This window comes from Pseudopipra pipra, chromosome 31 (assembly GCF_036250125.1).
Source record: "Pseudopipra pipra isolate bDixPip1 chromosome 31, bDixPip1.hap1, whole genome shotgun sequence".
NCBI lineage: Eukaryota > Metazoa > Chordata > Aves > Passeriformes > Pipridae > Pseudopipra > Pseudopipra pipra.
In genome coordinates, this window is record NC_087579.1 from 299969 (window position 1) to 313194 (window position 13226).

At 53.0% G+C, this 13226-nt stretch overlaps 1 long non-coding RNA gene across 2 annotated transcripts; it reads left to right on the forward strand.

Moving 5' to 3' along the window:
- Positions 1-40: 40 nt before the first annotated feature.
- On the forward strand, positions 41-2346 carry LOC135404323 (uncharacterized). 2 transcript variants are annotated; one of them, XR_010425613.1, is made up of 3 exons: positions 41-277; positions 955-1770; positions 1859-2346. It is a non-coding gene; the product is annotated as an uncharacterized LOC135404323 (long non-coding RNA). The 2 variants fall into 2 exon arrangements; XR_010425612.1 differs by having other exon boundaries at positions 955-1167.
- The last annotated feature ends 10880 nt before the right edge of the window (positions 2347-13226 follow it).

The following is a 13226-nucleotide window of genomic DNA, read 5'->3' on the forward strand; positions in this document are numbered from 1 at the left end:
TCTTTTTCTTGTGGTGGTTGAAGGTGCACTGTCTCCTTCAGGCACAGGCAGCCCACCAGGACACATTAGAAAAAATCCGAAGCAGTCATCTGGACTCCCTGAAAAACCAGTTAGAAGAGAGAATTAGAGATCTTGACCGTGCACTGGGAAGGATAAGAAGCAACCAAGCAGAAAGACCTTTTCAAAAAGAATCCACCCAGGCAGAAGTGGAAAAGTATAAAGAACTGTATGTGGTGGAAGCAAAAAGCAGAAAAAGCCTAGCCAAGAGACTGGAAAGGTAAGTCCCTGCTTTTTTTTACTGGTACTAAGAGACTCCTTTTTCCTCGTGCATTTTCCTTCTTAAATCCCTTTTCTACATCTGGCCAGCGTCAGGTGTGAAAGCATAACGTGGCATCTTTGTGGGGAAAGTTCCTTAAGACCTTGCCTTCATCAGACCTGTCTTCCTTTCTCTTTAGAGTTCCAGCAGTAACAGCACAGTAGCGCCACTCTGGCATTGCTGGTGTCTTTTTCAAGTTGCTGTTGTTTTAGCAGGCAGTCTTTTTGCCAGTCTCTAATCTCCTCATCCTGTGGGGGAGAGAAAAGACGAATCTTGTACCCTTTCCTGTTTGAATGAGGAGAGGCCTCTCGGAGAAGAGAGTTGGATTCTGTGAATCCAAACTAAGAAGGCTCTTGTTTGGCTTCGGTTTTGGCAGCGGGTCTGAGGGTTGAGCTTTCCTTGAGAAGGCCAGGGTAGGCCAGAGTTCTTCTGGAGGTGACACTGTCTGCTCCTTGCACTTGGTGTGATTTCTTAGAAACAGGCCCTGTGAACAAGCTCCGATCAAAGGATGTGCTGGTTTTGGACGGTCTTAATGCCCTTGGCTTTTAGAAGTGGGGTAATAGTGAAGGCTGTGGAGGGTAACTTTGCGAAAGCCTTCCTGCCAAAGATGACTCTGTGTGTGCTTGTGAATGTTTCAGAGCTAATGAGAGACTTGCAGAGGCCAACACCAAGCTCTTTTTGGAGCGCCACAGAAGCAGATCTGCAGTCCCAAGCAGCGCCGTCATCGGACACCTGGCTGCAAATCCACTTCTGGATTCAACTGGCCTGGGACGTCTTGGCACCGGTTTGGGACCGAGCAGAAGCCTGGGTCTCAGGCATCTGTGGTAAAGTGGAAGACTTCTGGTCATCAGGTTTGTCCAAATTTTCCAGAGTGGTCCAAGGCCCAAAAATACGGAACTGGAAGCAATGAGCTGTGGAACTCCATTCTTTGACAAGAGAAACCGTGGGAAAGAGCACTGTGGCGCAGGAACCTCCCCCCTAAGTTCTCCACTAAATTGACACATAGGGTGTGTGTGACCTATTTGAAATGGCTGATGTCACCGTGAGTGCCAAATGCCACCAGACATCTGTGAGACACCTTTTTCTTCATCAGTGATCTTCGTTCTAGCAGTTTCTTCCCTGGACCTTGCTTTAATCTGTTACTCTGGATAGGAGGCATTTGCTGGTGTAGTTCCTGCTACGTCTTCCTCCATGAAACAGCAGAGCTCCCTACTCCTTGGGAAGTCTTCACGGCCTTCTAATTTTGCAGCAATGCTGCAAGCTCTGCAATACCGCTGGTCCGAGTATGCCCTGTAGTCAGCAGTCAGTGTGATAGCACATCCCTGCCAGACTGCAGAGCATGATAGCAGGAGACGTGGAAACCACGCGCCAGGAGTTGTAATCAGCGGGACAGGCGCGTAGCATGGGATTGAGGCATGGGCAAGCAGGAGGCTTGGAAGCAGATGATCTTTAAGGTCCCTTTAAGGTCCCCTTTTGGGGTTTTCCCGGAATTCACTGCCTTTCCATCCCGCTGAGTTCTTTTTTTGTTCTTTCTGTCTGCAGGTTGCTGAACTTTCCCGGCAGCTGGAGAGGGAATGTCAAAAGCGCACGCAGCTGGAAGCCACAAGTCAGGGTTTGCAAGACGAGCTGTCTAGCCTGCGTGGGAAGTGGGAAAACCTGGAGAAGAGCAAATGCCAACTGCAAGAAGAGCTGGCAAAGCTCCAGCCTCATTTGGAGACCAGTGTGGTGGATGGCAGCCAGATCATGGCTAGGCTTGGCCAACGAAGATTTGGAAGGGCTCTCCCCACATTTGCTACAAGCGCGCTGGTGGCTAAAGAGGCCAATGCGAGACAGTCAAGATGGGTTGCAAAAGGCACAGCAGAAAGACTCCTTGGATGGGATCGGCAAGACACGATTCTTTCTGCGTTGTCTTCTCTCTTCGATGGTGATCCTGCGTGCGTTCTCAAAGGAAGCAGCAGCGTTAGAGACAGTGTGTCTGCAGACCTCTCGATTGGAGGCCAGAGTAGACCAGCGCTGGAGACCAATGTGGCCAAGGCTAAGATGTTGCTTCAGGGAGTCCTCGTGGCTCCTTTTGCGGGCTCCTCTCTTGCAGCAGCCAGTGGCAAGTTTGCCATAGATCACGATCTTAGGGAGGCGGTAGTCCTCCATCCTGGAGACGTGCCCTGCCCAACGCAGCCGTGTTCTCAGCAACATGGCCTCAGTGCTGGTAATTGCTGCCTGTTGTAGAACAGACGTATTAGTTCCGTAATCTGAGCAGCGGATGTTTAGGATTGTACGGAGACAGCGTTGATGGAAGCGTTCGAGGAGTCACAGGTGGTGGCGGTAAATGAGCCATGATTCGGACCCATCTGAGAGAGTAGACAGCACTATGGCTCTGTAAACCCTGATCTTTGTACTTTTCTTCAGGTGTTTATTTACAAGGACTCCCCGAAACAACCTCTCAGCCTTGGCCATATTGATCAACATAACTGGTCTACTCTGACCTCCAATCGGGAGGTCTGGAGACACACTATCTTTAACGCGGCTGATGCTTTTGAGAAAGCACGCAGGATCACTCTTGAGGAGAAAAGACAACGCAGAAAGAATCATGCCTTGCAGAATATATCTCCTAAGGAGTCTTTCTGCTGTGCCTTTTGCAACCGGCCGTGTCTATCTCGTGTTGGCCTTTTTAGCCACCAACGCGCTTGTAACAGACGTGGGTAGATCCCTTCCCAAATCTTCGTTCGTGAAACCTGGCCATGATGATGATGATGATGATGATTATTTCACCAGACTCTTTATGGAGTCTTCCGAAAGCTCTCGATGCCTTTGGTAACCTGTTGTGTCCCCTAGTAGGGGCAGTATCCAGTTCATTCTTCACGGGTTGTTGTGTAATGGACTGAATTGCTGAGTCTTGACCTACACGGTTGGTCCTGAAAAGAGTCTGAAAGTGTTCAGAGCATCAATTTAGAACGGCGGTTTCACCTGTGAGAAGCATTTGACCATCTGCGCTGAGTAGAGGGCTTTGGGCCTGGTCTGTCGGTCCATATGCTGTTTTCAAGGCCTCCTAGAATCCTCTGTGATCACCCGTATCTGCGCATAATTGAATTTTTCCTGCTAGATTGATCCACCCCTTGTTTTGGATGTCACGAAGTTGCTGTTGGAGGTTGCTGCCTGCGAGACGAAAGGCCGCTTTTCTTCCATGAGCAGATGGCTGAGCAAGGTGTGCTCGGTGGGCAGTTCTCTTTTTCCTCCACAAATCCTGGATCTCTTGACTGTTTTCATCCAAGCAGCCCTTGTTCTTCTTGAAGGAGAAGCCTAAGGATTCTTCAGAGGACTGCAGGATACTATTTTCCATAGGTTGCCCAAATGATTCAGGAGAGGGATCTATGGAATGATCCTGGAGCCTAGTTTGAAGGTTTGCCTGAAAGCTGTCTCTCCCTTTAGCTGATTGAAGATCTTTAACTTGGAATCTCCTGCTCGGAATACCGGCCCTTTTAGGTTTGAACTTAAGGTTGAAGTGAAGTTTACAGCCAAACAGAACACTAGAAAAGGGATGTGGAAGAATGCGCCGAGCAGGAAATAAGACCAAAACTACAAGTCTGGTTCTCTACTCAACTGGGCATCTTGTCAACAATTTGAGTCTGAACAACCTCAGTCTGTGAGGAGGCTCTTGACTCCCGCTAGGTGTTCTTATGCCAACTTGGTCTTGAATAAACTGAAGAGTCTAGTAGGTGTCCTTGTTTTCTTCTGTTGCCCCTGCCGACTTTGCTTCTGCCATTCCCCGATCCCAAGGCTGTCCCCTCTTCTTCCCTCTGCTTGCCTCTGGGACAGGTGGGGACCTGTCCAGCTTGGGCAGAAAGGGTCTGGCTGCCAGAACTGTCCCGACATTTGAGGAGAACTGCTGCGTTTGGTGACAGAATTGGAGCTCTTTGGACCTAGGTGGGAGGGATGAGGAGAGTCCTATTTTTGAAGGTTTATTAAGGCTTTCTTCCCGGGCCGGGAGTTAAGACTTCTCTCTCTGCCCTTGGTCTGAGTGCAAATCAGTGCGGCAGACAATTTCAAGGCTGAAAGAGAAGCCAGGCCTGAAGGCCGAGCCAGAGCTCTCCTCTGCTCCCTTCAGCTCTGCTCACAGCTGCATCTTCAGCCCGTCCCAGAGGCCAGGCAAATGCATCCCCTTCCTCCGTGAAGGCTTGAAGCACAGTCCTGTTAAGATCCTGGCCTACAGGTGAGCTATTGCTTCTACTGGGTTGCCAGAGTCTTCCAGTGCTTTCGAGCCCTCCTCTTTGTGTTCTGGGCAGAAGACAATGGGTGAGCTTGTGGTAGCCATAAAACACAGGCAACTCCCTGATCCTGTGGGAAGCGGATGGGTTTGTAGCCCGCTGTAAGAGGGAAAGTTGGGAAGGATGCTGAAGCTGAAACCATACGCCGTTGAAATCTCAACCCAAACAATCTTTATTCCCAAGAGGTGGCCAACAAAAGGAAAAAACCCCAAGAGAGAGGAAGGAGGAGAAAAATAAGCCCTCGGTACGACTCCCCCAGTTGCCCAGGTGTTGCTTCTGAAGTTATCTTCCCGACCCAGAAGGCCTAGAATTGCCCAGAGCAGAAGCTGCATTCTGGGAGAGTCGGCAGGCTCACAAGATAGCTGGCGTGCCCGCCAAAGGCAACGTTGTCCTTTGATGTGAAGCTTGCGTCTGCCGAGCACGAGCCATCCGCTTTTTATCCAATTGATTGGCGATGTCCACCTGGGCAGGTGTGGTCAGCACCGCCCAGCCAGAGGCCTTCAGTCCCTCCCAATGTTCTGGAAGCGGTGCCCCTTCTGCGCACGCGTGTGTCCTTTGGAATCCCCCCCGTGCTTGCGCGCTGTACTTCAGGGGGTCTTTTCTAAATGAGTCTGGGGGCGTACTCCATCACCCTCCTGTTCCCTTTTTTCTTCAAATGCCCTTGGAAGGTGATCAGGCAATAATAAGACACCAATTAATTGTAGTTTGTCCAAAACGCTTCCTTCAAGGACGAAGTTGCCGTTTCTCAGTGCTTGTTTTCTCCTAAGTTGGCAGGAAAAGGGTAGACCCTCCCAGGCGGCTGGGCCAAAGAGAGACCAAAAGTATCAACATCCAATTAAGCCCCGATACACCCGCAAAGAAAAAGGGAAATTTCTTCAGCCCGCTTGCGGTCCATTGTAGCGTCCCTCCCCTGAGCAAGCTGGTGCAGAAGTTGTGGGCCTTCACTTGGTGTTGTCATTGGGACCAAGTGGGACAAGATGTGTTTGAAAGTTTCTTGCTGCCCTGCTGTGTGCTGCCTGTTGGCTGGTGGAGCATCAGCAGAGCAGAAACTGACTGTTGGCATCTGGCAAAGCAGCAGGTGAGAGCAGTTGCGAGGGGGGGAGGGGGGGGCGAGGTGTCTGCTCTTCAAGAGGGACAATGTCAGGGTTGAAAACAAGTCTGTGGGAAGGCAGACAGAGCTAAACAAGTCCCTGTAAGTCTGTAAATGCTGAACCATCATGGTGTGATGCAGGGCAGCCAATTGTGATATATGTTTATGAAAAAACACCAATGGTATTTTAACATGTATGTTATGCCCAGGGCTATGAGTCAGTGTTCTGTTCCAATAAAGGTTCTTTCCTCTCCTGTCTTGTTGCTTGGAAGTAGACTGTCTGCGTATTTTCTTTTATTGACCGCCACAACAATAACAGGACAAGAGAAAGGAGTTGGGGAATTGTCCTGGAAGTCTGGTCTGGTGGGCTTGGAGCACTGGGTGGGCATTTCTTGAGAGCTGTGGTGGCCTCCGCCTGCTTGGGCTGGGATGTCACTTCATGCTGAGCCTCATTTGATGGCAGTGTGCCCAGAGGCAGCCCGGCTCCAGGCTGAAGCAAAAAGCCAGAGCGGGTGATGGGGAGCTGCTCCAGCGCCTACCGCAGCCTGCGGCCCGGTGGGAGCGTCCCGGGCCCTGCCCCGGGGCGCCCTGAGGCGGGGCAGTGCCCACTCCCGCCGGCCGCCCTCACAAGGCCCAGGCCGCCTCCTTCCCACAAGGCCCAGCAGGGCCGCCCTCACACCTGCCCCGCCCTGCCCTGCCCCGCCCGGCCCCACCCTGCCCCGTGGCCTCTGTCACACCCCACGCTGACGTGCTGAGCCTTCCACCAGCCATTGTGACACCACAGGCGCCAGTCGGGCACGGCTTTGTTGGTGCCCGCAGCCGGCGCCCAGAGCTGCTGTAGCCTCTCGGGGAGCAGCAGCACATCCCGCTCGGGGAGCATTGCGCGCCTGTATCGCCGTCTTGGTAGCTGCAGGCCACGACCACTGCGCAGGGCGACCTCGTCTGCCTTGTGCTTTCTACCCTGTGCCCGTCCTTATTGTCGTCCTTGTCCCCTTTGTCACCCTCCCCCTAAACCTCCCCCTCGTCCCAATTCCTCATCCCTACTTGGCTCCCGGCAGCCCGCCGGGGGCTTCTTGCACTCCTGCTGCTGGGAGCTCCAAGCAGGGCCATGCCGTGGCTTCTGAGCAAGGAGCGGCGGCAGTCGCCCTCCAGCAGCAGCAGTGGGCAGCCCTGGGCTGCCACCAGCTCCAGCAGCGCCTCCCAGCTCCGGGAGCAGGGGCTGGGCAGGCTGCACCGCGCGGCCGCCCGCGGTGACCTGGGCTGGCTGAGGCGGTGGCGCTGGTACATCAAGGTAGTCGGCATCGACAGGCGAGACCAGGAGATGCGGTGAGTTCTGGGCCACGCTGACGGCACAGCTTGGCTGCTCCTGAGCCAAGCTGCAGTAGTCCTGGGCAGCCCTCTCTTAGGGATAAGGCTTGAAAAATGAGATTTGCCCTGTCAGCTGGGAGAGGGAACTCTTGAGCTTTTCACTGCTCGGAGCTGCCGGCCGGGCTCCAGCGCTGTTGGAAAGGCGTGTTGCCCACCTGCCGCTTGGCCGTGGTCTCTCTGCAGGGCTGTTCTGCAGCTGCTCAACCCTCACCTGTTCTCTTCTGCCCTCTGGCTGATCAGCGCAGCATTGCAGCAGCAGCAGCAGCAGCAGGAGGAGCAGGAGGAGCAGAGTCGGAGCAGGGTCCCCAGGGTGCTGGGTAGAGACACAGCTTGGGCTCGTCCTTTGTCTGTCTGGGTTAAGAGTGTCTGTTTAATTTTTAGGACACCTCTGCATCTGGCTTCGGCCAATGGCCATGCAGATGTCGTGAGATATCTGCTAAGAAAGAACAGCCAGCCCAACCTCGCTGACAGCTTCAAGAGAACGGCCCTGATGAAGGTGTGTGGAATGCCTTCTGAGCTTGGAGGTGGGGTTTAGTGCTGGGGTGTTAAAGGGGAGGTGTCTGGCAGGATTCCTTGCAGCGCAGGGCCATAGAAACACGCCTATTGCAATGGGCACGGCACAGCCTCTGTTAGCTGATCTTTGCAGATGGTCTTCTATGGCAGCATTCAGGAGCTGAGGCAGTTGTGGGAGAGGGGGATGGATGTAAAAGTTGGAAGCCTTTCCCTTTTGGTGTGTTGTTGCCAGGCAGTCCAGCAGGAGCAGGAAGAATGTGTTGCTGTTCTGCTGGAACACGGTGCCGACCCCAATCTGGCAGACGCGGACGGCAACACTGCCCTTCACCTGGCTGTCCTCTCTAAAAATACAGCTGTAGCAGGGCTGTTACTGGAGCATCATGCCAAGAATGATGCTCAGAACCAGGTAACCTTGGCATGTGGCTAAAGCTGCTCTTTCCAAGAGCTGCAGAGCTTGTCTGTGTCTTTCTAATGGGGATTCTTTCTCCTTTTAGTGGGGATTTACCCCCTTGAAACTTGCAGCCTTGCAACAGCATGAGGAGATTGTGGAGTGCCTTGTGAGCAAAGCAGCTGACAGGCACGCTCAAGGCCAGGGGGAAAGGTGAGGGCTTTGTCAAAAGAGCACCCGGGCCTTCTGGGTAGTCTGCAAGTGTGAGTGAGACGAGGGGCGTGGCAATGAGCTGGGAAAAAGAAGGAGGAGCCCCGTGGAAGCAGTTCACTGGGTGACTGGTAAATGCAGGTCTCTGCACTTGGCTGCTCTCGTAGCTTTGGGGCTCTCACCCTTTGTCCGCTGAGGTCTGCAAGAAAGCCTTGTCTGTGGTGCCCTTCCCCCCCACAGAGCCCGAGCCATGGGGAAACTTGCCAGTAGCTCAGCAGCGTGGCTGCTCTGCAGGCCAGGGGGGTTTGAGGCAAGGCAGAGTTGGTGCGTGAAGTGCTCTGAAGGGAAGCGCTGGGGGAAAGAGAAGCAACACTGTCCCAGGGGACACGAGGGGCTCCGAGCGCACCGAAGGAGAAAACTTGCTGCCATGGAGATGGTCAGGCGGTGGGGCCTTTGAAGAGCAGTGCAAGGAGCCCTGAAGAGCACGGCCTGAGCTGGTAGTTGAGGCTGCTTCAGGGAGGCCCCTTGTAAGAGAAATTCTCCAGTGCTTGCATGGACTTGGCTTTGCTTTCCCGGAGCTTGTAGGAAAGGGGGGAAGAGGTCTTTTGGGAGCAAGCAGGGGAAAAATGATGCAGGATAAGACATGTTTCCGATGAACTTTTGGATGCTTTAGGACTGCTCTTGTGGTTCCTGGAAGCCATGAGGCTCACCTGGAGGAAGATAATCTGCGCTTCCAGGAGGAGTTGGACAGGGCTGACGCGGAGGTATGGAAAGCCTGTCCCCACAGGGATAAACCTGGGGGTGCTTGTTGCTTCCTCTCCATCACAAAAAGGGACAAAACAGTATTCTGGGAGCCACTCTGACAGAGACCTAAGGAAGCGGCAGTTCCATCAGGCTTTGATCTGCCTCTGTCCCTCCGGCCCCCTGCCCCACAACCCGCCATGCTGAGGCAGAGCTGCCTCTCCTTAGGGTTTCACTCCTTACCGCTCAGGGGGGCAGGGGTTCCTCTCTTTCTGCTCCATTGGAGGTCTTCCTACTTTAAGAAGACTCCCCACGCAGCCCTGGCTCCATTCTCGACTCCAGGGCAGGTCTGTGGAGCAGTTCACCTGGCTGCCTTTGCTGAAATGGCAGTTATCAGCTCGTCAGTGATGCCACCCTTCCTGACCCCACCCCACTGAAGCAGAACTGCCTCTCCTCAGGCATCCACTGCTTCCTGCTCAGGGGCTGCTGGGCGCCTCTCTCTGCACTACAGTGCGGGTCTTTCCCACTGAAGAAAACTCCCCGTGCTGCCCTGGTGCAATCCTGGGCTCCAGAGCACGTGTGCCAGAGCACTTGGCCTCTGCCACTTGCCAGACGCCTTCCTTTAGGAAGATGAACTATTTCAGTGGTCTTTTCCTGGAGTAGCAAGCAAGGGAATACAGGAAGTGTCCCAGGTGACCAAAAAGGACGGAGGGGCAGTGTCGGTGCTTAGAAGCGTGCTGTAGGAAAGCAGTGGAGGGATAGGAGAGGCTGCTGTAAAAGAGGACAAAGGCCTACACTTTGTGTTCATGGGGCAGTAGAAGTGAAGCTTTGAAGGGACTTGAGTGGATTGCAGTTCTTTGGGCAGAGGGGATGCACACAGACATGCAGCACCTGAGTTCTTCAGCAGCAACTGGCTCCTCTCTGGAAAAGCTCCCCTGACAACTGTGGATTCTTCCCGTGATTTTACAGCTGCGGGAGGAGGAAGAAAAGCATCTTCAGTCTGAGCATCGCGTTTGTGACTTGAAGACTGCCTTGGATGACAAGGGAAGAGAAGCAATAACATCTTCCCAGAAACTGCAGGACCTCCCGTTGGCATCTTGCGAGACTAACATGACTGTAAAACAACTGGAAGAAGAGGCGCAAGAGTAAGAGAGTAACCCAGTGAAGCGAGGGCTCTGTGGCTTTGGGGGATTGGGTGGAAACAAGGGGAGAGTCAGTGGCATTTTGAAGGACACTTCTGCTGTGGCTTCTGTTCCTTAGCACAGTTTGTCTGGCATTGGATTTTCTGGTAATAAGAGCTGTATTTCTTCTTAAGCTTTGCAAGTGAAAAGAGCAGATTGGAAGGCACTGTCCAGCAGCCAAGCGATGGCGTTGAAGCCCTTCCGAGAGCCCTGCAAGCCTCTGCCTCAGTAAGCTGGTGCTAAATTTGCCTTTTTGTGACTCTTGAGCCTAGTTGCCTCTTTGTGTGGGGAAAGTGTCAGATGAAGTTTTCCTGGAGAGCCTAGGGGAGCTCAGTTTCTGCCTTCTCCTCAGTAGAGGCTGCTCAGAAAGCAGCCTGGTCCTTTTGCCAGCTGCTACAAAAGCCCCGAGGGTATTTGCTGTGCTGGACACTGGAGGAATTCTTAGATTCTAAATGAGGAGTTTCATCCTGAGCTCCAAGGGAGCCGGAAGTATTGCTGCCAGGAGTGTCTCCCAAATTCTTAAGCAGGTCTAAAGTTTCTTCTTTCTGTCGGGGAATCTTTCAAGTGTTTTCTAGGCTGGTTTCCAGTAGAGGAGAGATACAGTTGCGATGGCCACCCCCTTGAGAAGTTTTCCCAGAATTCACTGCCTTTAGATGCCGCTGAGTTTCCTTTCCTGTTTTTTTTGTCCTGTGTCCAGGGTGGTGAACTTTCCCAGCAGCTGGACATGGAGCCTAGAAGAGGCATGCCGCTCGAGGCTCAAAAGCAGGCTTTGCAAGGAGAGCTGTCCAGTCTGCGTGGGAAGTGTGAAAACCTGGAGAAGAGCAAATGTCAGCTGCAAGAAGAGGTGGCAGAACTCGCTCATCATTTGGAGACTTTGGTGCTGGATGGCAGCCAAAGAGAAGAATGTAGAAGAGACGTGGAGGAACGAGCTGACCAGGAAAGAAGTCAAAAGCTACAAGACGTCAGCCTCGTTTTGCAAGTAAGTGAATTTCTCCCCAGCGTCCACAGGCACTACGTAAACTTCTGTTGTGGCCATGGGTTTTGGTGTTTTTCTTTTGCTCCTGTATTCTGTGGGTTCTGTCTTTGCTGAAGACAGTGGCAGAAGGCAATCTGGTTGGGCAGGAGTGCTGTCGTGGGTGTGTCACGTGCCGGCAGGTCCCTGAATGCAAAGGCTGCCCAAGGCAGATTGTCAGGTTGCAGTGCTTGGGAGGTATCTCTGTGGGCTGCTCTGCTTCTCACTGCTCATCCTTGAATGAGTTTTGCAACTTGCAGCTGTCATGGCCAGACCTAGAGGGGCTGCTTTGTCCTTGTAGGGGGGGAAGGTGCTCCGAAAAGGAGTCACTTAAATGACAGGGGTGGGGGTGAGGGGGTGGACATGCTGCTGGGAGTGAGGAGGCAGAGCCGCCTCTCTGAGTAAGGCTGGGCCCTTGAAACTGGGTGCGTGCAATTTTGTGCTGGGCAGAGCTCTCTTTTTCTTGTGGTGGTTGAAGGTGCACTGTCTCCTTCAGGCACAGGCCCGATTAGGACAAATCAGAGACAGTCATTGTGATTCCGTGAGAATCCAGTTGGAAGACAGAATTAGAGGCCTCGAAAGTGAATTGGACAGGGTAAAAAGAACCCAACAAGAGAGTGCTTCTCGTAAAGAAGCAACGCAGGCAGAAATGACGATGTACAAAGACCTGTATCTGGAGGAAGTGAAAACCAGAAGATGCCTAGCCAAGAAAGTGGAAAGGTAAGTCCCTGCTTTTTTTGGAGTGGTAATAAGAGACTCCTTTTTCTTCCTGCATTTTCCTTGGAAATCCATCTTCTCCATCTGGCCAGCATAATTGCCCTCCACTGGCCAGCAGGGTCTGATGGAGTTGCCAAGACATTCTCCTTGATATTTGAAAAGTCGTGGCAGTCAGGCGAAGTCCCAGGTGATGGGAAAAAGGGAAACTCACTGTGCCCATCTTTGAAAGGGGTGGAAAGGAGGGCCCTGGGAACTGCCAAGCTGAGTCCAGAGGAGGCCAGCAAGGTGGTTAGAAAGATGGAGCAGCTCTCCTCTGAGGAAAGGCTGGGCCAACTGCAATACTTCAGCCTGGAAAAGAGGAGGCTTTGGGGTGACCTACTGGTGGCCTTTCGGTGTGTGAAGGGAGCTTACAAGAAGGAGGAAGAGAGTGCATTTCAAAGAGCATGTGCGGAGAGGACAAGGGGGAATGGCTTCAAATGGCAAGAGAGTAGGTTTAGATTTGATCCTAGGAAGAGATTGGTCCCTGTGAGGGTGGTGAGGACCTGCAACAGGTTGCCCAGAGAAGCTGTGGATGCCCCATGGCTGGAAGTGTTCAAGGCCAGGTTGGATGGGGTTGTGAACAACCTGGTCTCGTGGAAGGTGTCCCTGGCCACAGCAGGAGGCTTGGAACGAGATGATCTTTAAGGTCCCTGCCAAGCCAAGCCATTCTAGGCTTGGATGCTGTCTGTGGCGTTTCTGTGAGACTGTGGGGGAAAGGCTGGTTGTTCCTGTGTTTCATGGTTTTCTTAACTAATTTGCTGTGCAGGTTGGAAAAGCTTCTGAGGCTAGAGAGGAGGAAAGTCAGGCTTAATGAAGAGAAAGAAAGCCAGCCCCAGCTGGAGGAAATGAAGAAGAGTTATTCTGAAAAGGTCAAGGAAGTTGACAGATTACGAAGAGAGGTGAGCCTTGCTCTGGGTGGGGCTTTTTGGTTGTTCCTTCTTTTGAAAGCTGGGAGACGCTTTCCCTCTATTTCTTGTCATGTTGATGATTTTTTTTCCCTTGTCTGCATTTTGGGTGTGATGGGCTTTTCTTAATGCTCCTTCTGCTGTTGCAGTGGGAGATGACTCTAAGTAATCCGGAGGTAGTTCTCCTTCTGGGGAAAGATGCAAATGTTAAGGACAAAGCAGTAAGGTGTAAGGGCTGATGGAGGCCAGGCTGTCCTGCAGAGGAAGGGCGAGGCGAGAGTGGCAGCCAGCCTGGCAGGGTGCGTGAGCTGAGGGGCCAGGGAGCCGTGCCACAGGCCCTGAGCAGGAAGAGCAGAACAGGTTCCCTGAGAGTGAGCGGGGTCAGCCAAGAGTGCAGATCTCCCGACTGGGCCTGAGGGATGGGCAGGTCCTTGCAGGACATCATGTGCATGGGCTGAGAGCAGTGGGGCCCAGCTGAGGCCTG